General features: G+C 43.4%; 1 protein-coding gene across 1 annotated transcript in view; it reads right to left on the bottom strand.

Annotated features, from left to right (window-relative positions):
• FYN (FYN proto-oncogene, Src family tyrosine kinase) overlaps positions 1 to 27,590 on the bottom strand; it is a 149,328-nt gene that overhangs the window by 104,779 nt on the left and 16,959 nt on the right. The window contains exon 2 of the mRNA XM_065888694.1: positions 12,289 to 12,358. The gene's annotated coding sequence lies outside the window, so the exon portion shown is untranslated. The remainder of the gene's footprint in view (positions 1 to 12,288; positions 12,359 to 27,590) is intronic.

Below are 27,590 nucleotides of genomic sequence, written 5' to 3'. Positions count from 1 at the left end.
CCCAGCACCGGCTATATTTTTTTCAATGCAGTGTCAACAGCTACTCTCAAATACACTCTGTCCCCCAAATCCTGAAAGAGTCCCCCAAATATCCAAGAAAACACAACGCTGTTTTCTGTGTCTACATCAATGACAGACTAAGTAAAGAATGCCATGATCATTTGATATTTTGGCCCGGTTGCTCTTCCAAAACCTCAGATATATTTAAGAATGAGAGGGTAAAAATTGGGTTAGAAAGACGAGTTAATGCTCCCAAAATGTAAAAAACAAATCATACCATGACATGTACCAGCAGGAACTACTGCTCCTCTTAAACGTGCTCTCCTTTAAGGGCAAAAGTTTTTAGTATTTTGGAAGTAATACTTAGAGAGGTAACTTGGGTGCTATTTTGAAAATTATACACTGGTATCATTAACTTCCCTAGGATCCTACTGTGTCTTAACAGTTTGTCAAGGTAAAGGCAAAACTACTGGAAGCATCAATTCAACTCAGCACACTTACTATGCTGCATACCTACTGCATGTCAGACATTGTGACTTGGGCTGGGACTAGATAGATCGGGATAAACGAACTGAATCACATCAAAGGCTGTTGAAATCACCTTAAAAAAATGATGTCATAAAGACCTTGTTTTACTTCAGAACCAAATTTTGAGAGCCATTCCTTTGCAAAACAGGCAGAATATTCTTCACTTCCTTGCTCATGCTTCAGCACTCACGTTCTGCGACCTCTCTGTGAAATCTTCCCACACTGCCTACCCGCTTCCACCTTTAAGAAGACAAGTGGCATAGGAATGGGAATGTGTGCGTGCATGTGTGTGTGCGCACATGTGTGTATATGCTTGTTGGGGGTGTCCTTCTCTCTTTTTGCTCTGTAGACACACTCATTACCCTTAACATTGCTGCATCGCAATTGTTGGATATTGGTCTCATCCATAAAATAAGACCTTTAGGGGCATGTATTGTGTCTCAACGTACCTCTGTTTTCTCAGGGCAGGAACAGTGTCTACAACTGCTCTTTAAATGTTTACTGAGTGAGTGAATCACTGTTTCAACTGCGAGCTTTATCTTCAGACCCCAGAGCACTTGACAGTCAAAATATTCTCCGTGGTGGGTGTCAAAAATTTCAATGTCTGCATATATTTCAGGATAATAAGTTTATTGAGGCATAGTTTTCATATAGTAAATTTCTCCCTAAGTTTTCACAGATGGATGCAATTGAGTAAGAGGAGGTGTCTCTTACCGACTTGCCTAGGTCCATTGACAATGGGGCCTGGCCACCAGGATTCTTAACAGCTCCTCAGATGATTCTGATAAAACCCCCAGGTCAAGAATCCCTTCAGTAGGGACTTCCCTGGTGGTCCAGTGGTTAAGACTTCACCTTCCAATGCAGGGGGTGCAGGTTTGATCCCTAGTCTGGGAGCAAAGATTTCCACATGCCTCGCAGCCAAAAAACCAAAACATAAAACAGAAGCAATATTGTAACAAATTCAATAAAGACTTTAAAAATGGTCCACATCAAAAAAAAAAATCTTAAAGAAACCCCAAAGAATCCCTGCAGTAGATGATGGTCTGCCACTGCATTCTAGATTTCCTCATATTCGGGCCCAACCATCACTCTCAGTCAACTATTAATATTGAAGATGAAACCACAAGATTTCTACTCAGCACCATACTTGGAAGCAAAACCTAGGTACTCAGCCACTTGGATAGAGTCAACTATAATTTCTGGTTATTTAGCAGAAATACAGCTACTAAGTGACATTCTGAAATGAACATGAGATATCCACTCAAAGAAATAAAAATGCCTTCAAATCAGAGTGAATAAGAGGGCCGTGGTTTGGGCGTCTAAGTGAGCATTACTACAGGAAAGTAGTCCGACGAGAGAAGAAAACAGCCCTTACAACATATTGTTCTGATTCCAAATGAAACCTTACACCTAAAGTGTTTTAAATGACAGATTTCAGGGGGGTCTGTGAATAGGAGAGATCGATACCAAGTCAAAATCTAAAGACGACAGCACTGCAGGGAATTAGGGGAAATGCATTTATCTGGTTTTATGGTGTCATCCTTCAATTACCGGACAAGGCCACAGGATAACAAAAAAGGTATTATCTTCTCTATATTTAACTGAGAATTTTGGAGGATGTGGAGGTCTGGCCTCTAATTAAGAATAGGGGACAATCTTTTTCCTATTCAGACTTCAATTCTTACAAATCAGGGTTTCTATTTGGGTGAAGTCCATCATAACAAACTCCAGGAGCCTGTCACCATTCTTCTGTCATTTTTGTTTCTGGGATTGTATTACAGTATGATACTTCAAGTAATGGCCAGGAACTTCACATTTAGTGGAAATGGAATCTGATCTTTACTAATGTTTTACCGTGAATAATGCTCTCAGTGTCATTGTAAATAATGCTCAAAATGGGACTGATATATTGGGGAAGCATTTGATTAGTTAAAAAAGAAAAGAGTAAACTATTATGAATCAAAATAGAGGTATACTTGGAATAAAAACAGATAAAAAATGTATAATCCCTGCTTGTTCTGCTGAGGTCCTAGGGAGACTACTTGGTAGCATGTATTTTAAGACTCCATTGAGTAGAATGGGTCTTTAAGAAAGGATGCATTTTAAAAATCACCCTGGCTTTGCAAAATGCCACTGAGTTATTCCTAAGAGAAAGGAAATCATGGAAACTGCTGTGGAGAAATTTGGAAGAATGCTTCCCACTGTCATTTACGAGGCAGAGTATGTTGGTCTCACCAGCTGCCAGAACTGGTAGAAAACTGCTGAGCTTGTGGTTATGGCCAAACCAAGCATCTCCCTGTAATTAGAGTTAGCTGGGGAAAAAGTGACACAAAGAGGACAGAAATGTGTGGCCTCAGTCTGTGGGAAGAATAAGAAAGCTGATGAAGTTTTTCTCAAGAGATTTCATTTAAAGAAATCTAGCTGGGTATGGCCTTGGGCTGCAGACTGCCATGCTGCTCAATACTGGGAGAAACTAGCCATACTGGATACTTGAAATATGGCTAAGCTGAGATGTGCTGTTAAGTGTAAAGTACACACTGAGATTTCAAAGACTTGGTACAAAAAATTTCCAATAATTGTTAATATTGATTAATTAATATTGATTGCATGGCGATATGATAATATTTTAGATATATAGTAGGTTAAAGTACACTATCAAAATTAATTCCATCTGTTTCTTTTTACTTTCTTTTAACATGGCTACTAGGAAATTATAATTATACATGTTCCTTGCCTTCTATCTCTATGTTTGAACAACACTGATTTGGACCTTTATTTCTTCACCTGTTAAACATTACTGGTGGTGGGAACCTGGGTCACAGAGGGTTTGGATGGAAATAATCATTGTGGATAATGAGATGATACACAGGGTGAAGCATTATGGTTACTACCTGTTGACTGAAAATTTTAGCTTTAGGAAACATGAGGTGCAATCACAAGGGACCCAGGCTAATTAGGTCTGACCTGGGTATGACTCAATCTCTCTGTGCCTCAGGTCGTTAATCTGTAAAATGGGAGGGCAGGACTAAATTCCTGCAAGATGAAGTAAGACCACAGAAGGTCTTTACCTGCAATCATTCCCCATCACTCCCAATTTAGGAATAATTCTGCTAAAAACAATTCGAATTAACCTAGTAGGTCTTCAGCCTCAGCCAGCACTACAACAACTGAGGCCCATCCCGAGAAGGGCTGCTATTTATCTGTCAGTTCTGCTTCGGTTCTTCTCACGGGAACAAGTTTACAGGTTCTTCTGTGACTTGTTAACACAGTTAAATATACAGAGAACACAGAGTGCAAGGTGGGTGAAAGAGAAAAACTTCATCGCCCTGCAAGGACTCAGAGAACAATCTGAAAAAGAAAAATTCTAAGGATAATATTCAGAGCAAAATGTATTTGCTTTCCTTCAAAGCTACAGACAAAACATCTACTACTGTGCTAGTTAAGAAGTCCCATTTTTGTTAAGCATGTCTGTGTTTATGTGTGAGGAGCTGCTGGCTTGCTGTGTATGTGCACATGGAGAGCTGGCGCCTGGACACTGAATGGCCTGATGCTCCCTCCCCTGCCCTGGCCCGGGGAAGCCAGCTGGGGGTCCTGGCTCCTGAGGGGCACCTGTCCCTCCCCCAACTCCCACCTCACACTTGTTTCAGCTCTTTGAAATAGTCTGTTTGAAAGTGAAAGTGCAGTTCAGTAATAAACTGTGTTGACTCAGGGAAAAAAAATCCCATAAAATGAAGGTTTTAGAATAATGTATCAATTAAAGAATACTTCCATGAAGACCAACTTTCCCTCTTCAAAACTCAGACACCCCCCCAAATCAAAACAGTATCACATCTCAAGAATATTAATATCTGTTTAAAAGAAGGTGTTAAAAACAAACAAGCAAACAGACAGACAAACAATGAATTCCATTTCTAAGCAAAGCCATGACTGACTCAAGGCAGCCTCAGTCAGCAGCGGTGCTGGTGCCGAAAATCGGCAACTTGGCTAAAAAGTATCAGAATATATTAATTAGCTGCCAACATTAAAAAGCTGGAATGGTTAACACACAGATCGAGATCTCTGCTGGTGCTGGGCCCACATCTGTCAGAGACCCAGGAGCACCTGCCCCTCTTAGGTGTGGATGGCTTGTGTTTCTCCAGCTGCACAGCCCTACCCTCACAGACTTTCTTGCCCTGTTTATGGACCCACCAGGCAGGCAGGCATTCATCTAAGGCAAGAACTGTACGGTGGGTGATACAGTCAGGGTTGGAGGTCGGAGGGAACACGAATGAGTTGAAAACCCTGGCTCTAAGCCTGACAGATCTGCTTGATGTTGGCTCCACATTGGGAGCTGGGTGACCCAGAGCAAGTCACTTCGCTTGCTAGTCTGAGCTGTTGTGAGAGAAGAAAGTGAAAGGAGTTCCATAGGTAAGGAGTCAGTGTGGTCCTGGTATGTAGTAAATGCTCTGCTAAAGTTACTCCTTCTTATTCTGAAGGTGAGAAATAAAAATGTTTAGCATAGGGGCTTCCCTGGTGGCGCAGTGGTTGAGAGTCCGCCTGCTGATGCAGGGGACACGGGTTCGTGTCCCAGTCCAGGAGGATCCCACATGCCGCGGAGCAACTGGGCCCGTGAGCCATGGCCGCTGAGCCTGCACGTCCGGAGCTTGTGCTCCACAAAGGGAGAGGCCACAACAGTGAGAGGCCCGCGTACCGCAAAAAAAAAAAAAAAATGTTTAGCATAATCTATTATCACAGCAAAAGACAGCTGACTACCAAGGAAGTGGCTTAAAAATCATCACTGAAAGATATGAAGCCCTAGATCATTCACTATAAAGAACTGAGGGAGTGAAAGCAAAGTGTGAAAAATATCAGACACTATCCCAGTGTAATAACTGCTGTAGGTGAGGATTATTCATCGATACTCAAAGCACTGGATTGAGGGTGGGTGGGGGACAGGATGTTGACAAAGGACCCAGGTACCAGCCCATAGATGCCTTACTGACTCAGAGTATATCTGGACACTGGTGAGGTCTGGTTACCACCTGATCTGTGAGATCAAACTTAGCACTGTGGATGGTGGGACAAGGTGACATCATCTGCCTCCTGGTGTGATGTAATATCAAGCATGCAATACTACCTATGAAGTATTCTTATCGAAAGAGGCTTAACCTGCATCTAATAACAAGCCTATAGATCTAACAATTTTTAGGAAGTGGGGAGCAAGTTAAAAAACACTGTGAAGAAACAGACAAGCCCAGAAGGTAAGTCATTTTATACCACAACCACACGGGGACAACTGGGAAAGTTTGAATATGGACTGGATATTAGATAATATTATGGAATTATTGTTAAATTTCTTACTAACTAATAGTATTGTAGTTATATAGAAGAAAGTCCTTAGATTTAGAATACACATGGTGAACTATTTAAAGTGTCAAGGTGTTTGCAACTTCCAACTGGTGTAGCAAAAATTTCTATAATGTATACTATATATAATATATATTGTATATTACATATATGTTACATATATGTAACTGGCAGAGGGAATAAAAAAGGCGAATGTGGCAAATTTAGAACAATTGGTATTTGTCTTATCATTCTCTCAAACCAGTAGGTTTGAAAATTTTCAAAATAAAAAACTGAGATAGAAACTGGAAAAGGAAAAAGGGGGAAAAAAAAACAGAAAAGAAAAAAAGAGAAAAGATCAGATACTGTCGCTTCCTCCCCTTTTCATAATCCCTTCAACCTTTATATTCAGGTCAGCTTCACTGTGTGCCTTTTCATTCAACATGGTTTTATTTTTACCACTTTAATAAATTTCATGTGTGCTCATTCAAACTGATGTAGCCACTGTCTGGCTTCTTTGTTGGCTGACATCAAAACCAAACTTTAAACAAAGCTCCAACAGGCTGTAGAAGTGTACCAGGCAGATATGAAGCCTAAGATATCTTATCAAAAACTCCTGAGATTGATACCTAATTGCCCCTCTGGATGGTTTGTAAGCCAGTAAGATTGGATCAAAGGCTTTGGGTGGAGCATCCTCTTTGATCTCTTCCAAAGATAGCACTCTCTGTCTCCACCTGCACTGGGCGTTGTTAGAGGAACGGCAGGAACAGGGTGCTGGTGGGCTGGGCCACTGAGGTCTCAGAGAGGCTGTTTCCCCTGGAGTGTGCCACACCTGAGCTCTGGTGTGTACAGCAGTAATGGCATAATCTGAGGAACAGCCATTCTGAGTTCAATTGTACTTCAGTGAGCACTCCCAAAGAAGTGGGGATTTTCTGTGATGCCTTTAATGTGGAGAGAGACATAAAGATCCTGGATTCAGAGGGAGTGGGTATGAGCCCGGCTCTGTTGCATAGCAGCCATGCAACCTCAGAGCAGTGCTTCTGAGTAAGAGTGCGATGAATGCTGTGCCAGGGACAGTTCTTCACCCGGCAGGGCTGTCCCAGACGCGGCAGGACATTTACCATCCCTGCCCCACCCCCTGTCCCCAACATGCCAACAGTGACTTACTCTTTGAGGGCAGGACAACAAACATGCCCACACTCCCAAACGCCCCCTGCCTGAGACACAGGCTAAAGTCTCTGAGCCTCAGAGTACATCTGGGCATAACACCTGCTCCACCACCTAAGAGGTGGCTTGGGAGGGGCAAGTGTGCAGCAGCTTCTTACGAACCTAAGCTGGTTATACAAATGGTATCATAACGTGCATTCACACGGGCAGCCTGTCAGTTAGGGGCAGGGCTGTGGGGGGGTGGGTCCCACCACCTGGATGGCAGGTGGGAGGTATTACACAGGGTCAGCTCTCCAGTCGTGTACTAAAATACACAACAGCTACTTATTCTGAAAACATTTCCCTTCCACAAGCGGGAAATTCTGGTTTACGTGTTGCTGCAGGTAAAAACCACACAACAGCGTGCATTTTAGAGTGAATTCTAAGTACGTGGGCTCTTGGAGCAGACAAGCGGGAGGGCAGCCTCAAAGCAGCTTCAAAGAACCGGGTTTAGGATGGCACCAAAACTAACCTGGAAAGAGAAGAACACTGCTCTTCATGAGCAAGAGATAAACGATTGTGCGAATTACTTCAAAGACCAAGAGTACAAGGCTATAGAATGTGGTGCTTCTGTTCTTACGCACGCCCGAGCAGGGCCAGCATGCACAGAGCTGACTTTCAACGTGTCGTACTGCTCTGTTCTTTGCAGCTTTCAGTGGCTTTCACGGAAGGGAATCTGAGAGGCTGGGCAGGGATGCTGCGTGCGACCCGTATGCCCTGACAAAGGGGAGAATGGAGCCTCGGTTCACACAGGTTAGTGTGTGGGAGCCACCTGGAGGGCTAGGCAGAAAGCCCCCGCTCCCCACTCCCCCAGGGATCCACCTGACGCACCAGAGGCAGAGCAGGGCACAGGCACAAACCTTGAACAAAAGTGAAAGCAGATACGCACTCCAGGTCATTAGGCGAAGAGCGCTGAAACAAGCTCAGGAGAATTACCCATGGGCTGGAGAGGGGGTGCTGGAAACAAGCAGCTATAAATGTATAGTTTTGCTACAGATCTTTACATTAAGATATGTTGCCCCAACATGGTGTTTTTATAGTTTCCCTTGACTCTGCTTACTATTACCTTTGGCACACTCCTCCAAATTCTATCCGTCTTAAAAACAGCAGACTGATAATGTAAAGTCCCTGAATCTCCGGGCTCGGCCATCTAAATGAGATCTTTTATGCTTCTCTTCTTCCAGCTTTCAGAACTCATTTTCATAGCATTCTTGCAAGAGGAAAGATTATCAGAAAAAGAAAAATGAAGGGGAGTAAAGTCAAAGGAAAATACCAAATACCAAAGCTTTTGGTAAGAAAATATTTATGTCCACAAGCACACAACCACACCCTTTCTGGGAAGATATTACTGGCCTTGAAGCTGGGTTAGTGGATCCCAAAATATACCTCACAAAAAGCACAGTTACCCTCCCGAAATAGGCCCTATAATTAAAATCTTTTCAAGTGGATTGTCCTATATCACAACTTGACATATGTTGCTTCAATCTCCCTGCTTCAGCAAATGTGGCCATATTGGGCTACACAAGCTCTCAACAGCTCCCGGTTAAACCAGATTGCAGTGTCACTAGAAAATTGATGGAAATAAACAGTCCTGTGTACCAAAATACCCAATCTCAATCATCTGTAATGAGATCTCTCTCCTCCCTAAGCACATTTTCATCACACCCTTGATTCAAAAGGATGGACTAGCCCAGACTGAAATACCGTTTCATCTCAGAGGTCATCTGAAGACAAACACATCTGAAGAAGCTGGGGCTGAAATTTAAAATACGAGACAATGTCTTTTGTGTGAATGCTGGGATCAAGTTGTGTGAGTCTTGCTTCTAGCTTTAGTTGACAGTCCTCACTGTAAGTCTGCAGACACCCATCTGTCTGAATTCATTTAGATCAGATCTTGCTTGGAATCAGTGGTAATGCAGGGGCCCTTTCAGCTCTGTGATTCTCTGAACAAGCTTCTTTATGTTTTCTAGTTATATATTTACATTTAATTAAATGTCAAAATGTTAAAAATTTTAAACCTTCAAAATAATGAGTACTTTAGACATTGATTTTTATTATTATTATTTCCATATCCGTTTCACAGCCTCAGCACTATTGACACCTTGGGCTGGATCATTTCTGTGTGTGTGTGGAGATGGGTGTCCTGTGCATTTCAGGGTCTTTAGCAGTATCTCTAGCTTCCACCCACTAGATGCCAGTAGCACACACCCTCCCTCCGTCCCATGTGGCAACCAAAAATTTCTTCAGACATTGCCAAATGTCCTCTGCGAGGACAAAAACAACCCAGGTTGAGAACTACTGCTCTCTCTCTCTCTATTTATATATCTCTCCCTGGCATGGCCAGGAAAAAAAAATCTAGATTTTTCAAGGCACCTACAAGTTTAATTTTCAGAATTTCTAACTTCCTATGACTCACAGTGAAGAATCAGGATCTGTAATACAGTACTATCCCGAAAGATTTATAAACAGCACCACTGCTGTTTCAAACTAGTGGCGGCAGGGCCTGGCCTCATTTCAGTTAAGACATTTATGAGGACAGATTTGCTGCCACCCGATCTTTTGGACTGCTAACCTCCCTACTTTCAGGAGCTCCATTCTTAGAAGACTACTGGTAAGAAATCCTTCACGATCCAGTTACCAGGCTCTCAGTATGGAAGGGGATAAGGGTTGGTGTCTGTTAACACCATCTACAGAAGCGAGCACCCATCGTACGCCTCCCGGGCCAGACCCCCTCGGGGGCTGCGTTTCTAGCACTGGGCCATTCGTGTAGGGAGTGGTAAAGCCTATGCTTCCTCAAGAAGAGGCGCCGGATGGGGAGGGAAAGGAATATAACATCAGGAGACAAAGAGTCAAAGAACGGAGATGGTAAGTTCAGCCCAGAGAAGAAGAACGAGGAAGGAGAGCATCTTCAAATATCTGGTGGGCTGGTGTGTGGAGAAGTGAGTGCACTTGTCTCTATCTGCTTACAGAGTGACTCAGGGAAGTCAGCAATTCAATAAATACTTATCACAGGCTTTCTAGGTGGCAGTCACTGTCCAGACACTGAAATGACAGGAAGTAAGAAGACCAAGTCCTTGCTCCCTTGACCACATATTGTAGCTCAACAGAAGGACTAGATTGCTTTTCTTTCCTCCCTCCTACTCTCTCCTTCCCTCTTTAACAATTTGACCTACTGTCCAGGTATCTAATTGCTCGTTTTTTCCCATTAAAAAAATTAAGGTTTAATTAACTACAGCAACATTTTCCTTTTCTATTGTATAGTCCTGTGAGTTTTCACAAAACCTACAGTTGTATAACTATCACTACAATCAAGATCTAGAACAATTTTCTCACCCCCTTAAATTTCCCTGTGCCCTGAATTGCTTTTTAATTGGAGAAAGCTCCTCTGTGCAGTAGCAAACCCCACCTTTGAGAGAATGTGATTCCCCTCTGTCAAGAATTCTGGAGAAAAGGCTTTTTTGTTTAGTGGGAGATTGGGCCAGACAACCCCTGAGGCCGTGTCCATCTCTTTGATCCCCTGCAACTGGAGGGTTGTCACCTCCAGACACCTGATCTTAACCATCAGCCGATATGGTTGATTCTCTCCAACCACAGGTAAAGGCTTCACCCCAAAGCCAAATTCTTTTGGTCAAAGCTCAAAAATTTCCTTCCAATAACTGGATCTCTGTGAAGGCTGCATAATAAGCATAGACAAAAACTCCAAAGAAAGGTTTTGAAATGAAAGCCTCAACATGGTAATTGAAGCCTAAACCAAGGGTACCATCTCCTCCCGACCCTTCTTTTTCTTCTCGTTATTTTGGTTCAAAATAACTTTGACTCCAAAACCGAACAAAGCTCAAACAATGTGATTGCACCTGGCTGCAAAGATGGCAGGAAGGGAAGTTAAATAAGCTAAGCTGGTTTAAGAATGGGTTGAGAGGGTTAGAGAAGATGGCAAAGGTCTCGGGGACATTGCTATGCAGTGGACGCTGCAGGAGGCACTGTGGCGACCAGCTGTGATGCCCCCTGTGATAGCAAATGGGGTGTGACCAACCCCTTCCCAGCGGCCCTCCTGCTGGAAGATACTCTCACACCTTTTGCTGGCCTGACCTCAATGGCAAATGTCCAGTTTCCAAACAAGGGTGTTCTGTTGTCAAGAATAACTGCTTTCCACAGACATAGAGAACAGACTTGTGGTTGCCAAGGGGGAGGGATGGATTGGGAGACTGGGTGAGCAGATGCAAACCAGTATATATAGACTGGATCAACAACAAGGTCCTACTGTAGAGCACAGGGAACTGTATTCAATATCCTGTGATAAACCGTAATGGAAAAGAATATGTGTGTATATATATATATATATATATATATATATATATATATATATGAATCACTTTGTTGTACAGCAGAAATAAACACAACTGTACTTCAATAAAATATTGACTGTATTTATATTTAAAATATAAATCAACTATACTTCAATAAAATAAAATTTAAAAAGAAGAATAACTGCTTTATTGAGCACTCATGGTGCCCCAGCACTACCTAGTTTGATTTATTCTCACAACACTCTCAGGTAGGTAACATTATAAGCCTCATTTTACAGACAAGGAGGTTGAGGCTCAGAGAGGTTATGTAACAACCGGTAAGTGTAGAACTTGAGTTTTAACCCAAGTCTCCTGTCCTTTTTGACTACTGCTAGCAAGGTCTTCTGGGTGTTTGCTAAATTTAATGTTCCTGGTCTCAGGCCGCTGTTATGCTGGTTGGTGGGCTGGGTCCCAGGCATGCTGGATTCTGAACTCCCTTTCATGTCCCATCATTCCCCAAGCAGCTAACTGCCTGTTTCTCTCTCATTTCAACATATAGACAAGAAGGATCTCTCTGCTCTGGAAACTTAAAAACATTTTTTTATTCTTTTGGTTTGCAAGTTTATTACTCTCACATTCCACGGGTGGCTAAGAACATAAGCTAAATGGTCCAGGGTATTCTTTATCCTGTATCTGGAAGGTTTCCTAAAATCTAGACTTATTATTATATCTTAGAAAACCCCATATTGCTTAATAACATCAGCAATGACCAAAAAAAATGTCATACTGTCAGAAAACACCAGTTGAACGTCACACTTAATTATAAAATCCATTTTGTCAAGTGTAGTACAGGTTTAAAAGATGCACAGAACAAGGCCATGGTTTCCCTTTATGAGCACCATTTACTTCACAAGGTATCAGAAATAAATGCAGCGACACTTACCAAAATTTCCCCCAACGATCACAAACTTTATATATACCACATGTCTTCTAATACAGCTGCTGGACTGGTCCTGAAAAATACCACAACAAAAGGAAACATGCATCATTAGGCAGAAGTAATTTAATATATATTGTGTTTCCCTTCTGGAAACCACAACATCTTCCTTGTTTTGGGCACCCATCAATGTACCACACTCTTACTGCCAGATTCCTCTTTGTTTTTCACAGGAAAGATGAAACCAATTTACAAATTGACTCAGCACTCACTAATAACAAACAAATTAACAATCTGGACAATGAAATAAACCAGAAACTGTGCTTATAAATACTTTATTTGAATTTTTAGCCTTTTAAAATAATTGAAGATATGAGAACAATGCAAAGATATCTAAAGCTGAACCCATAACCTTTCCCCCCACCCCCCAAACCAATTCCTCTTTCCTCTTTCTTTCAGCAATACACTCCATTCTCCCCTGCTGGCTGCGAGGCCCTCACTTCTGTTTTCTAGATTTCATTTTATTATCTGAAAAATAGGAATTACTGTACTCACCTCACACGGTTGTCATGAGCATTAATATAAATTTAGTGACATATAAATGACATTGAAAGGCTTAAAACAGCATCTGGCACAGTTATCACGCGGGGAAGGTGAGGAGCTATTATCCTTCTCTGGATCGTGCAGGCCTGAAGCCTAAGCCGGCCTTGCTCACCTGCCCTGCAAATCCTGGCCTGAGCCTGACCTTCGCGTCCCATGGCAACTCTGGCACTCACCGCCTCTCTCCATACTCATTTTTACACTCCCTGCAGAAACCCATCTCCTAGCCTCCAGCTCCTTCTCTTCCAATCCTGCTTCTTCCTAAACACAACTTAAAGCCTCAGCGGAAACACCTCTACTGCTTCCCACCACCTACAAGTTTACCTGTGAAATTATCAGTATATCAGCCTGGGCCTCCCACTCGCCTTAGCTCTGTCCCCACATCTTCCCATCAGACGCTGCAGAATGCAGCCACCAGTCCTGCCTCAGCCTGTGGGCATTCCAGACCCTTCTCTGAGTGTCTTCTGTCCCATAAGTGCCAGTAGGTGGCCTCACCATTTTCTAAGCCCGGGGCTCTTTACCTTTTTGGTCCATAACAGTCTAGAGACATGTTTTTCAGAATAATGTTTTTAAATTCTTGAAGTTAACACATGAAATGCATAGGACTCAAAAGAAGTATACTGATATTCAGTTATCAAAATATATAACAAAATTTTGATGTGCTTCTCTTAATATTTAAATAAGTCCCAGGAAAAGTCTAATTACTACTGTAGTTTTCAAGTAATGTTGGGCATAAATGATACTTCAGGGTATCTGTAACTATAATGTAATATGAAAATACCTAGAATTACTATTGGTGACAAATAGCTAATACTACTGTCATAACAGAATGAAATGTTAGGTTTCAATTAAGGGTTAGTGAAAATAGATAATTTTCCTCCATCCAAGTTCACAGACACCCCCCTCCCCCAGAATTCCATCCATGGACTCCAGGTCACGAGCCCCATTTTAAGGCCTAGAGTAACTCTCATCTTCTTGAGCCCTTTCTACCTGGACTTTCCCAATTTGGTATTATCTTACCCCTCTTTTTAAAAATTATATTTTATTTGATATACTTTAAATGTACTGATTATATCCTACTTTTTAAGTTGTAAGTCTTCTAAGTTGTAAGGGAAGGCCCTATTTTTTCCCCATTTTTTATTCCTCTCATGGTGGTGAAGAATGCCCTGCCTCACAGCTCACAGCAGGAAGACATTCAGCCAGCACTGTTTGAACCAATCAGTGAATAATAGTGCAGTCTTGCTTGCAGAACACAGGCTCAGCTAATATTAATATTATTTCACCTCTGTCTGGCAGCCTATGAGGTTCTCAATATGCAGATGGGACGCCTAAAACATTGTATATTTAGATTGTAAAGTTCTGAGTTTAGGCAACAAAATGTTCCCCTCTTTTATTTCTCCTTAGAGAGTGAATGCTTGGTCAGCGTGGCTGACCGACAGATCTCCCTGGAACAGACTGACTGTTCAATCATTCCGCCCATACATGGGGCATCTGTGTGACATGAGCACAATTCCTGCCTTAGTGGAACTTCGAGCCTAGAAGCTTTCCCCAGCTAGTCCAGAGGAGCTGAGAATCTCTCAAAGTGTCAGGGCCTTTGCAAAGACAAGGAATAGCCAGTGATTCCCCTAAGTACGGGTGCTTTGGTGACCCACATAGGTGAGGCCAGTTAGTAAGAGTTGCTTTGCCTTCCCACAGGTCTCAAAGATGTGAAGCTGTGGTTCCAGAGTAGGCAAGTTGATGGAGCAGTGAAATTCCACCTCCCCTCCTGAATGATGTCTTTGCATATGAGATTGGAGATGGCAACCCCTCCAAGGGGACCATCCCAGAAGGGTTTAGTCAACGCCTCGTGGCATATTCCACTCCGGGCCCCACTGAGTCTGTGATGGAGCAGCCTCATGATGGACACTGGTCCTTTGGTCTTATCAGCCTTTTTTCCAAAACTGCTGCAGCTCAGAACTCCTGTGTGTCTTTTGCCAAGAAAAAAAACACAAGAAAAATAACAGAATAGTTCTTCCTTTTCAATGAAGAGAGCATAATGATTTTCTCCACTGAAAACCACGCATTAGGGCACTGTGACCATTTGCTTCGGCAGAAATTCAACACTGGCAAGCAACATTTTTCATGCCCGACATCATGTCAAGTGACTCGCAGGACAAGTCGGGGTGTACCCTCCCTCCCCAGTAACTAAGACAGATGAGATAGCTACTCAGAGGACAATGGCTGGACTTGGCACACTCTTTTTATACTTAGGGACATTTAAATCTATTTCATTTGAATTTGTTCCTTTTGAGTCACACTAGGTATATGGTATTAAATTAAAATAGCTGAATGATAATGAAGAGGGCAGCATGACTGTTTAATCTTTTGTTTCAAAAATTGCAATGTACACATCCTCATGAGTACATAATAAGATGTTCATAGGTGCTCCCACACAACAACACTTAGCATGGCACTTACTTTTTGCTTCTAATGCATATCATAGACGTCGTGTGGCTCCTGTTTAAAGGTAATATTCTCATTATGCACTGGATACGAGCATCTCTAATACAGTTTTCATCTGCATGGGGCCATTCCCTCTTCCTTCGTCCTTAACAGATGCCCCATGTTCCTTCAGCCACAGTGCCTGAGAAAAAGTGACAGCACTCCCAGGTAGGGGGGTGGGGGCCTGAGTGCTCTAAGGCTTTGCAGGGTGCCCAGCAGCAACATCAGCATCACGTGGGAGCTTCTGAGAAATGTCAGCTCTGAGGCCTCACCCCAAACCTACTGAATCAGAAGCTGTTTCACAAGACCTCCGGTGATCTGTGAGCATGCTGAAGTTTGAGACACACTGATCAAGGGAAACCTGTTCCTCATGCAAGTGACTGGTTCAAGAATAGGCATATGACCTTCTTCAGGCCAACATGATGTGCAGAACGTTTTGCTGGGAGCTTCTCCTCATTCTTCTGGGAGAAATTCCCTCCTTCTGAATGCTGTGTAGGATGTGATGCCTAGGACTTCCGTAGCTATCTTGCTCCAACTGAAGCATAAAGCTGGCCCACAGAGGAGGGCAAAGACAGAAAAAACACAGGGAAGGAGAGTAGGGGTGTTTGCATTCAGTCAACCCTGAAGTCTGCAGAGCTACTAGACTTCCAATAAGTTTCTTATTGTACAGGTCTCCTTAAGTTGGGTTGGCAATTGTCTGCAGCGGGAAAACATCCTGCCTAATCAATCCCTAATAAAGCATTATAAAAGGAACAGAATGCCGCGGCACCAGTCAGCCACGCAGTGAAGAGTCCAGACAAGTCAGTGCATCAAGAGACCAGAGCAACAGTTTAGAGGCCTATTTTGCTCAGGAACTGACCCAGTAGTATTTCCGGTTCTGACAACCGTTATTTGCTTTGCACATTTCCAAAAGCTTTCTAAATCAGCCAGTCTAAATGATCAACCAGAGGAAGTGCTGAACGTTTTCCAAATTCTTTTAACCAGAATGGTCAACAGTTGCTTCCGCAGAAGTCACATGGATGTCATTTCCTGCAAAAACAATGGGAGACTAATTGCTCAGCCCCAGACTCTAATAGGGAAAACAACCTGTGATATGTAATTACTGAAGGGTAAATAAGGAAAAGCTTGAGGCTCTCAGAATCTGCTTCTCGATCCACTGCAATAACTTTGGGAGAAGGAGGGGTGGTGGGAGGGAGAGAGAGGGAGAGAGAGGGAGAGAGAGGGAGAGAGGGGGAGAGAGGGAGAGAGGGAGAGAGAGGGAGGGAGGGGGAGGGAGAGGGAGGGAGGGGGAGGGAGAGGGAGGGTGGGGGAGGGAGGGGGAGGGAGGGGGAGGGAGGGGAGGGAGGGGGAGGGAGGGAGGGAGGGAGAGAGAGGGAGGGAGGGAGAGAGAGGGAGAGAGAGGGAGCAAGCTGGTTTGGGAAAAGATTTGAGGGACTAACAGCTTAGGCAGCCACCCATACCACTTTTACGTATCACTGTTAACTTATTAAAGACCTTTCTGACTAAACCAAATAGACCTGTTATGATATAAAACCATATATGGCTCTGATGTAATTTTGCTTCATATACAGGAGTGATGTAGTCAATAGTCAAGGAGAACTGGGTGTCTAAATGGACATTCTCTCTTTGGTGTCATAGCTTCTCAACAATGGGATATTTTGGGGGGATGGGTGTGTTGCGTTGGCTTGATACAGAATGTATCTTCTATTATGGAGTAAACATTAGTTGGTTTTCCACAGAATGTTCCTGAGGTTCCATCACCTCAGGTCTCTCTTTCCCTCCAGATCTTTTTGCTTTCTCTTCCCTGGTACCTCATATACGTCCACAGCTCCAACTATCACCCTTGTCATGAGTTTCAAACTACATCTCTTGATCTATCACCCTTGTTTCCAGTCCCACTGTTGCTCTCTAGACAGAAAGTACCCTGAGGACAGGGACTTTGTTTTGGTCATTGCTATATTCCCAATGCTCAGTGGCTGGCACTGAGTATTACGTTTGTTGAATGAATAAGTAAAAGGCCTCACTCAGACTCTTAAGACACCTCACAGGAATTCTTGCCATCACCTCTTAAGCGGCCTCTTTGCCTCTGGTCTCTCTCTTTCCTACTCTGTCCACACACAGGAAGACTCTAGATTATAGTACTGATCATGTTGGTCCTAAAATGTCTCGGCTGGGAACAACTTACCAGCCCAGCCCTGCACTTCACAGGCCAGTGAGAAACTGGCTCCAGCGAGGCCAGGAGACTTGCTTAAGGATTTATGATGAGTGGGTGGCAGAGACGGAATTATAATTCAGGCTGCTGACCGAGTGGCTCTTACTACCATGCCACTGGGTCAAAATCTTCCACCGTCTTTCAGCAGAACTGAGTACAGGGCTAGGCATACAGGGCTCTCAGTAAGTACTTGCAGACTGATGGAGACTAGATAAGTGAGAATGGATCTCTGGCACAGGCCAATGGGAACCCTCTTAAAAGAAAGACAATACCCCAGTATATAACATGGGCAAGGAAGGAGCTGCTCTGGACCTTTGCTCCTGCAGTGCCTATGAGCCACCCCCAAGGAACCTCAGGGTGGTGACATGGCTAGAAAAACCAATGACTTAACACACACTCACACTCTTCAGCTTTGTGCTCAAAGCCACCCACCTCCATTCCAAACCCACCCTGGCCTTATCTCCCATTTCTTTTTCCTCCCTCACACCCAGCCTTCCGAAAGCAGTTGCTGTTTCCAGCACCTGTCTCTCCTCCTGGCCTTCACCTGCCCTGTTCTTTCCTCTCATGCACCCTTACCTCCACCTGCAAGAATGGCGACCCAACCTGCCCCTCGAGCCCAACTCGAATATGAATCCCTCCCTGAATTTCTTGTCCGATTTCCTCCACTGGAATTCATCTCACCATTTACACGTCTACTATAGACCTTACCACACTGTCTGCTTCACAGGAAAGAGCCAGATCCTTGAGGGCAGGCGCTTACCCTAAATCTCTGAACCGCTGTCACATTGCCCGGCCCACTGCTTCGCACAGAGGAGCCACTTCTCGTCATTTTGTTGAGTCAGAGGACTTTGTCCTTTTCAGTTCACCTCTGTGACCTATGTTCTGTAATGGGGCTTCCAAGTCTTCCTCCAGCCGGTGCAGGCTGATGATAAAGCCAGCACACTTGCAGGGCCTACCCGTTAAGGAACCGCTGTGTGAGTCCCTGCTGTCTTATTTTCAAAAGCAAGGAATGAGGGGCAGGGGCAGGGGCTAGGGAGGGTGACTTCCCCTCCCTTACATAGCTCTCCTACGGTGGCTACGGCTGTCCTGTCCTGTGCAGTGTGTGGTGCAAGCTGCGCATGTGACAGCGTCCCCTGCAAGTCCAAAGTCAATTGTCTGCAAAACTAAAGAGTTCCAAATGGCGCGATAACACATCAAACAAGCAAATGTGCAAACAAAGCCCATTCGCAAGGGGAGGAGGATGGGAAGCAGAAAACAGAGTTCCCTAGGAAACCGAGCCTGCTTTAGGACTGACTGTGGCCTTCACCCCTCGTGGGGGAGGGAGAGGGGCGCTCCAAGAAGGCATCACTGGCCCATCTGCTTTCCCTGCCTACAGGGGCCCTGGTCCTTCTGGCTTCACCACCACAAGTTGGGGATACTCAAGCAAGGCTGTGGTTGTTGTTTGTTCTCTTATTTGCTGGAGCGGGAGTAAAGAGTGCAAGGAAAGAGGAGAAGAGTGATGGGTAGACCAAGAGATGAGCACGGAGAGCACTCGGCCAGCACAAAGGGGTTACTGACCACAGGACGAGAGGGCAGAAAGGTCGGACTAGAAAGGGCTGACCGCTCCTCTCTCATCAGCCGTCGCCAGGATGAGGGGGACTCAGGCTCACGGTGGAGCAAGGCACGCCCAAACCAGCAAATGAGCTTATCTTCAGCTGCCCAAGAGGCGGCTCTGAGGTATTTATTTTGGGCTCACTGGCATGGTGGTTGGGCTGAGTCATGCAAAGGGGTGGTCGGAGGGGGTGGATGGGGCTCTAGGGCTCCCCACAGTCTCCATCAACCCCAAGCAGGAAGGGTAGTAGTGATATAATTTCTTCTCCTCCTCCTTCAAATAAGAATTTATTATACATCATTAATATGCAATATATTAATAATTACATAATTATTATTTATGATAATGACGATGATTGCTATGTTTAAACCTCTAGGCTGAGGGTTTATTTGGGAAAGACATAAACGAAGTAAATGCCATTGGAATAATTAGTTGACTGTCAGGAGGAAAAAGATTCTGTTCTATAAAACTTATGAAAATGAAGTATATATTTATAATAAGCATGTCTTTCTTTTCTTCCTGGCAGTGAGTTTCTATCAGGTGATCACATCTCTTAGGTATCAGGTAAAAATAAAATAGAAACTCTGTTTTGTAGTGTACTTGAATTATTTCTGATTTTCCTTGTAAATGAAGCTGTTTCTAGTGATTTGCAATCCAGAGTCTGAATAAAAACGCTGCTTTGCTATGATGCAGCTGGACAAGTCCCTGAGCTCCCTTCCAACCTGATTACCACGCTCAAGACCCTCCAAACAGACATTCTGCAGTAGCTCCTGGGAAGGCCTGGGATATGCACACAGTATCACAATGCTGCCAAGATCAAGGTTAATAACGATGTGTGCAGAGGCCCTGGAGTGTGGGCTGGCTACAATGTTAAAATCCCAGAATCCTGGGGCTGAATGGAATGTTAAAGAATATCTAGTCTGGTAGTCTTTAAGCTATTTTTTAGTACAAGAATCTTGTGTATTCACACGTAGATGTGAGTGCATGTGTATTTCTAATGTTTATGCTACACTCCAACATACTAGATAAAAGTGGAACAGAACAGCTCTGGTTCAGGGAGGAAAGGACTCAAAACACCACCACCTTGGCCATCCTCCTGGCCCACCTGGCACTTCTGGGGAACCCTAATGTTCTCAACACTGAAAACCTCAGATCTAGACCCCTATCCCAACCATTATCTGCATCGTGTCCTCAATACCTCTTCCAGCCACGGTTCTCCATGTGGCAACATGGCTGAACTAACGCCTCTACCTTTTCTCTACCAAGGACCTATTTTACCTACATCCAAGGATCCCATCTATCAGATACCAAGATTCATAAAATAACAGTAATTAAGACAGTGTGGTATCTGTGTCATAGACAATTAGACCAATAGAACAAAAAAGAAGGTCCCCAAATGTACCTACACAGATAATCACCTGATTTATGACAAAGATGACACTGAAGTTCAATAAATGGCACTGGGTTCACTGGGTACTGTGGGTTGTGTTCCCCCAAAAGATATATTGAAGTCCTAACACCCCCCAGGACCTCATAATGTGACATTATTTGGAAATAGGGTCACTGAAGATGTAATTAGTTAAAATGAGGTTATAGTGGATTAGGGTGGGCCCTAAATCCATTACGACCAGTGTCCTTATAAGAAGAAGGAAGTTTAGACACAGAGAAACACAAGGGGAAGCCCATGTGACAACAGAGGCAGAGATCAGAACAATGCAGCTTATGCCAAGGAATGTCAAGGATTACCAGCCACAACCAGAAGTTAGGAAGAGGCAAGGAACCATTCTTCCCTGGAGCCTTCAGAGGGAACACGACCCTGCCCACACCTTGATTTCAGGCTTCTGGCCTCCAGAACTATGAGAGGATACATTTCTGTTGTTTTAGGCCACCCAGTTTGTGGTACTTGTTACGGTAGCCCTAGGAAATGAATACACTGCGCATCCATATGAAAAAAATGATTCTTAATCTCTACTTTACATGCGAAAGTCAATTCCAGATGGATGGTGGAAATAAATGTGAAAGGTAAAATAATAAAACTTTCAGAAGAAAACGAAGAATACGTTCAGATCTTGTGACAGGTAAAGATTTTTTTAAAAACAGAATACAAGAAAGTGTTATCCATGAATGAAAAAACTAAGTTGGACTGTATTAAAATTCTTTTTTTTTTTTTTTTTTTGCCGTACGCGGGCCTCTCACTGTTGTGGCCTCTCCCGTTGCGGAGCACAGGCTCCGGACGCACAGGCTCAGCGGCCATGGCGCACGGGCCCAGCCGCTCCGTGGCATGTGGGATCCTCCCGGACCGGGGAACGAACCCGTGTCCCCTGCATCGGCAGGAGGACTCTCAACCACTGCGCCACCAGGGACCTAGTCATTTTTCAATAAGGACCTACTGTATAGCACAGGGAACTCCACTCAGTACTCTGTAATGACCTATATGGGAAAAGAATCTAAAAAAGAGTGGATATATGTATACGTATAACTGATTCACTTTGCTGTACACCTGAAACTAACACAACATTGTAAAGCAACTATACTCCAATAAAAAATTTTTAAAAGGTAAAGTCATTTTTTATCATGAGTGGCCACAGAGATTTTCCATTTGGAAATATAGATAAATCACAAGAGTCAAGCATGATAATCAGTTTAGAATTTACATGGACTGAGGAAAAATCACCCAGGCCAATTCCTTGAGAGCCTTTCAGCTAGATGACTTGGCTGTACCAGAAAGGGCAGGGTAGGCAAGCTACAGCCGGTGGGCTGATTTGACTGCTTTTGCACAGCCCATGAACTAAGAATGGTTTTTACATTTTTAAATGGCTGGGGGGAAAAAATCCTAAAGAATATTTCGTGACATGTGAAAATTCTAAGAAATTCCGATCTCGGAGTCTATAAATGAAGTTGCATTGGAACACAGCCACACCCATTAGTTCATGTATTGTCTCTGGCTGCTGCCATGATACAAAAGCAGAGCTGTCTCAACGGAGACCATATGGCCTGCAAAGTCAAAAAATACTTACTGTCTGGCCACTTACAGAAAACTTTTGTTGACCCGAGCTAAGGAACTTGCTGTATATTTGCAGAAGGCTGCCCACTCTGACCTTACGCTCCCTTTTGTGTTTGAGCTTCTAGGGCTGTCTCTGCAATCAGCGGCCAGTCCCAGTGCTGGTGCCAATTTCACACTAACCTGGTAAACCAACACAACTCACCACCGTAGTTCCTTTCACTCTGTGGTCTGTAATCAATTTAGGGGGTCAGAAAATTCAACTTAGTTGGTTGTCACCAGCATTTTCTTTAATGAAATAAAAGGGAAAAATATCAAAGGCATTCATTGATATGGACTGAAATGTGCCTCCCTTTTCCCATATGTTGATATCCGAACCCCCAGTACAACCTCAGAATGTGACTGTATCTGGAGACAGGGCTTTTGAAGAGGTAATTAAGTTAAAATGAGGTCCTAGGGTAAGGCCCTAATCCAATATGACTGGGGTCCTCATAAGACGAAGAGATTAGGGGAAAAGACGGCATCTGAAAGCCAACGAGAAAGACCTCAGAAGAAATCAACACTGCTGACACACTGATGTGTCAGACTTCCAGCCTTCAGAACTGTGCAAAAATAAATTTCTGTTGTTTAAGCCACTCAGACTGTGGTACTTTGTTATGGCAGCCTAGCAAACTAATACAGGCAGCATATGTAGTATTATTTGGTGAAAAAAATTTCTTTCAATCGCACGTGCATGTGATATGGTAATACAACCATATCACAAAATGTATTACATTTTGTGCATCATATCAAAATAAATGGAGAGACATACACACCTGGTAGCAAAACCACAGGCGGGTGGTCTAAACGAACCAAGACAAAAGAGGAGAAAAGAGCATTTACTGAGCATGTTATATGTGTAACATATATATGTGTATATATATATATATATATATATATATATATGTTATGTTTGTATATATTACTATCTTATTTTGTCCTCACGGTAACCCTATGCAATGGGTAATATTATACATCTTCAACTTCAGCCAATATATTGGCTCTGTCAATATATTCATTCACCAACCATTTACTGAGTGTCTGTCATGCTCCAAGCAACTCTGTTAGGCACTGGAGAGTCAAATTTGGTCTCTGGGAACAAACTCTAACAAGACCCAAAGGCAGGCAGGGCTGGGCAGTAATCATGCAGGCCCTGTTCTCAACCCTCCCTGGATCTGTGGCCCTGAGAAAGGCTGGCTTCACCTCTCCAGCTCCAGCCGCCTCATTTGTAAAACAAGGATAATCCTGACCCAGTTCACAGTCCTGTGGTGAAGGATAAGTGAACAGAATTCTGGGCTTGTTTTTATCTACACAGTGCCAGCTGCATTCTACCTGTTTATAACCAGCATTGCTTTCTGTTTTTTATTTTTTATTTTTTGGAAACTCTATACTTATTCTTTAAGAAAAGATAAAGAGCTAGAAATGAGGTTCAGTGATTAAAGGTATATTCCGTATTCTTTCTCAGAACACCTAGATAAACAATTTCAGAAATGAATACCTGCTTCCCAACCTCAGACAAAAGCAGAAGGAACTCAAAGTTCTTGCAAGGTTCAGTAACATTCCAAGGACAAGACTAGGTGAGGTGCTGCCAGTCTTGAGGGAAATAATTCAATGATAACTAGCACTTCAAAAACCTAATAAAAGTAATTCACAGTTTGCCATCTAAGCCTTTTAGGAAATGATTTTTTAAAAGCAACATTAAAAACAAACAAGTGCTAATCTAAGTGTTATAAAAGTTAACATTTCTGAGAAAGACCACAGGACACTGAAAGGATACCAACCTTCTCGTCCAAATCAGACATAATTATGAAAATCTCTCCTCTGTCACCCACATTGAAGTCATTTTCCAAACATTAAAAACACATGTACAAATTAATGCCCTATGATAGAAGAGGAGGTAGAGAAGGAGCTTGAAAGGGGTGAGGGGAGACACACAGACCTAAAAATGGGGCCCGTTGGAAGTGTCCCTTTATTGGCTATGAAGGTGAATAAATACGCACTGCACAAATTCATTCACTGTGAGAGAAAGTGCAGCTCTAACTCCTAGTGTTTGCATTTTACTTGAAAGGTCAAAGGTACTTTCCACTTGTTTCTACATCTTCAGATTCTTTGGGGTCCCTGGAGCGTTCAAAAGCTTTACAATTATCTAGACTAAAATCCACCCCCCCCTCCTCAATGGTCCATTTCACTGATGGGACTTATCAATAACTGCACAGTTGGGGCAGGGCACAAACGGCTCAGGTGAAGCAAACATCTCTGTATACTTCTCTCTGTCTTGCGGATGCCAGCGGTCACGGTCCCCTTCCCACTGCTCCGGCAGCTCCCCCCACGGCAGTGCGCAGGCGCGGCAGCCTCAAGGGACGCCTCCCGCCCTGATCCTGCCTGCGTTCACACGGACTTCCAAGCCGGGTGGGGCAGGACCTCACAACAGCTACTGTCCTTCACAGTGAAGGACGTGAACCTACTGTGATGACATACTCAGTAATTGCTCTCCTTTTTAAAAAGGAGTGGTAAAAATTATATTTAAAATGCTTGTTGATGCCCTGTGGGTATGAGTCACTCTGTAAAGCAGGATCAAAATGGATCCTCTGTTATGGGTTCCTGCCTGTTCTTTGATTCTAAACAACTTTATTAATGTTAATAGGAGTTACGCACACATCAATGGGAGAATAAATTCCCTGGGTTTCGTGGCACTTCAATTAATGATTTGTAATAATCCGTGTAAAATGCTTTCTAATTTTCTTCCAAGTAATGCCACACTACCCCAGAAAGAGCTGAAAATTAGGCATGGGTCTCACCACGGGGTGGGAAAGACAGGGGGATGGGAGAAAGAAGGCTCTCCAGCTGGTTGGAGGCTCTGCAGGAGAGCTTCTCAGCACGTAGTGCGGGGGAGTGCAGCAGGAGGGACAGACACAACTCGCCCAAGGGATAACGAACGTGATGAAGGGAGGAAAAGAAAACTCACAGAAAGCAAGCCTGACGCAGGAGTTTACTATAATCTAAAATGGAAAAGACTGACTGCAACCGTGCTTCTTAAATCTGCCACAGGATCCTCCCATTTTTCCAGAGCATAAGTTAATACCATTCACTGACTCCTGAAAATACCCACCAAGATGAAAATGGGAATTTAAGTTCCAAGGATGATGCAGCAGAATTGCTAATGAATAGGTTATTTTGCAGTTGACACAAAGCTCTGCCTCAATTTCTGGAAACCCAGCTTTAGATCTAACCCTCCCTTGCCCAGGCCTGCAGTTCTCGCCTCAACTATTCTCGTGGGAAACCAAGTGATTATTATTATTGAAATCTTCTGAGGACAGGGTGGGGTAGCATGGGGGCTGCGGCAGAGACACGTATGAATGGCAAATGCCTGAATTCCATGATTTGGAAAGAGAACAGCTCAAAATTTTAATCTAAAAAATCTCAGTGTTTGCTGTTCGATCCTTAATCACCTTATACTTCCTTGCACTTTATCCTAACGCTTCTCAGATAGTAAGAAGACCTCTGCCAGCAAATAATGAGACCCCACATCATAAAAGACTAGATGCCCAGCCACAGGTGTGGGAGCGTCTGCTCTGTAGGATCAGATGGCTTTTCAGGTGGGTTCCCCAGTTTTCCTGTTACACCTGCCTAGTCTCCCTGAAGTAGAACACGTGGAAAGTCTTATGACGTGCAGTTTACCTGAACAAATATTTATAGGGAGAGAAATTTGTTGGCTGGGAAAATGAATACCAAAATTCATCAGAACTTCCATACCAGCCACCTAAGACTTATCTGGAAACGTATCATTCACTCTACGAATTTTCAGAAAACTGAGGGGCCTCTCCAGTGGTCCAGATCATACTAGAAAATCATGGGCCAATTACAAAAATAGCAAGTGCATCTGAGACTGGTGACAAACAAAAACGGTGCCTGGGTTGTGCACCATGTTTGGATTACTCCTTCCTCTCACTTCCACTGGTGTTAGACATACATATGAGTGTTCTGTAGGCAGCCTACACATGAGCACAGCCTTTGGGAAAAAGGGCTCTGCCCCATCTCAGTCCCCACGATGACTGGCATGAATTTGTTGGGCACCAGGGGAAGATCTCTGTGTAACAGGTGACTGAACAGTGTGCAAGGTGCTGGTCAGGTGCTAAAGAAGAGAACAGAGAAGTATCAGATACCATCTTGGTCTTCAAGACATTTGCAGTGCAGTTGGCAGATGAGCTGTATACACGTGCCAAGTTAACAATGCAATACTTAAGCACTATTTACCAGGATGGATGCAGAGTGCGTCTTAAAGAATCTGGCTAAAACGCCTACAATTCCCAACCGTGCATGCTTTTCTTGCTGGGAAAATGTGGGACCAGAAGATGACCAGAATTCAGCTGAAGTTCTTCTAAGTGACAAAAATGGAAACTAAGCAGCTTAGCTGTTTGCCCACTTTTCTCTAGAGAAAGGGTCCACCCTCTTTCAGAACTGTTCCCAGGATCCTCTAATCTGCCTCAAAACAGCATCTCCCCAGTGACCTTTGGAGTTCCAAGGGCATGCTGCCATTTCATCCTCTGAGTACTCTTCTTGGCTAACTGGTAGGGTTTTTTTTTTTTTTTTTTAATTTTCTAAATAGATTTCCTTTCAGGGGTACACACTTATCTGGCTCTTTTAAAACTATTAATTCAATCGCTTCAAATATTTGGGCTTCATTAAACTTTTTTTTTGAACTATGCCACTTTTATGGCTTGAGTCTGGAAGGGAGGTTTCACCCTAACGACCATTCTTTTTGAAGTCAATAGATATCACTGATAAATGTATAAGAGGTTTTCTTATTCTCAAGCTACTGTGAATTGAGGACCACAAATTACAAAGCTGATCAGATCCCAGCCAGCTTCACTCATCATGTATTTTCAGCTTTTTAGTTTCACATTCTCCAATTTGTGAAGAGTCAAGTATAATTATTGTTAATATCAGGGAAGGACGTAATCACTTCATAATGCTTCCAGTCAGTGATTCCTAAGGGGTGGGTAATACAGGGCAATATAAGGGAAGTAATACAAGAATCCAAGTAACAGGTGCCTTTGCCTGTGACTTGGGCTTGCAAATGTTTAATATTATCACTCCTGAGATAGCACAGAAACAACTTGCCTAGGATTATTGCATTTCTGCAGCAAACAGTGCAAATGTAGAATTACCTGAAGAAATAATCTGTGGAAGAGCTTGTGGAATTTCAGCTTCCCAAAGAAGCCATGGTACGTTTATGTGGGATAATTTGCTTTCCAAGAAAACACCACAAATATCCATCATGTCAGGAACGGAGAAAACCACGTGAATAGAGAAGAAGAAAAGAGTCTTCTTTCCCATAAATGACCTTCTCCCCTCTAAATAGTTTCCCACGTGCTAATTCACTG

This window comes from Phocoena phocoena, chromosome 12, assembly GCF_963924675.1.
Source record: "Phocoena phocoena chromosome 12, mPhoPho1.1, whole genome shotgun sequence".
In the NCBI taxonomy this organism is placed as follows: domain Eukaryota; kingdom Metazoa; phylum Chordata; class Mammalia; order Artiodactyla; family Phocoenidae; genus Phocoena; species Phocoena phocoena.
Note: the sequence above shows the minus strand (reverse complement) of the source record. Positions and strands in the feature narration are given on the sequence as shown.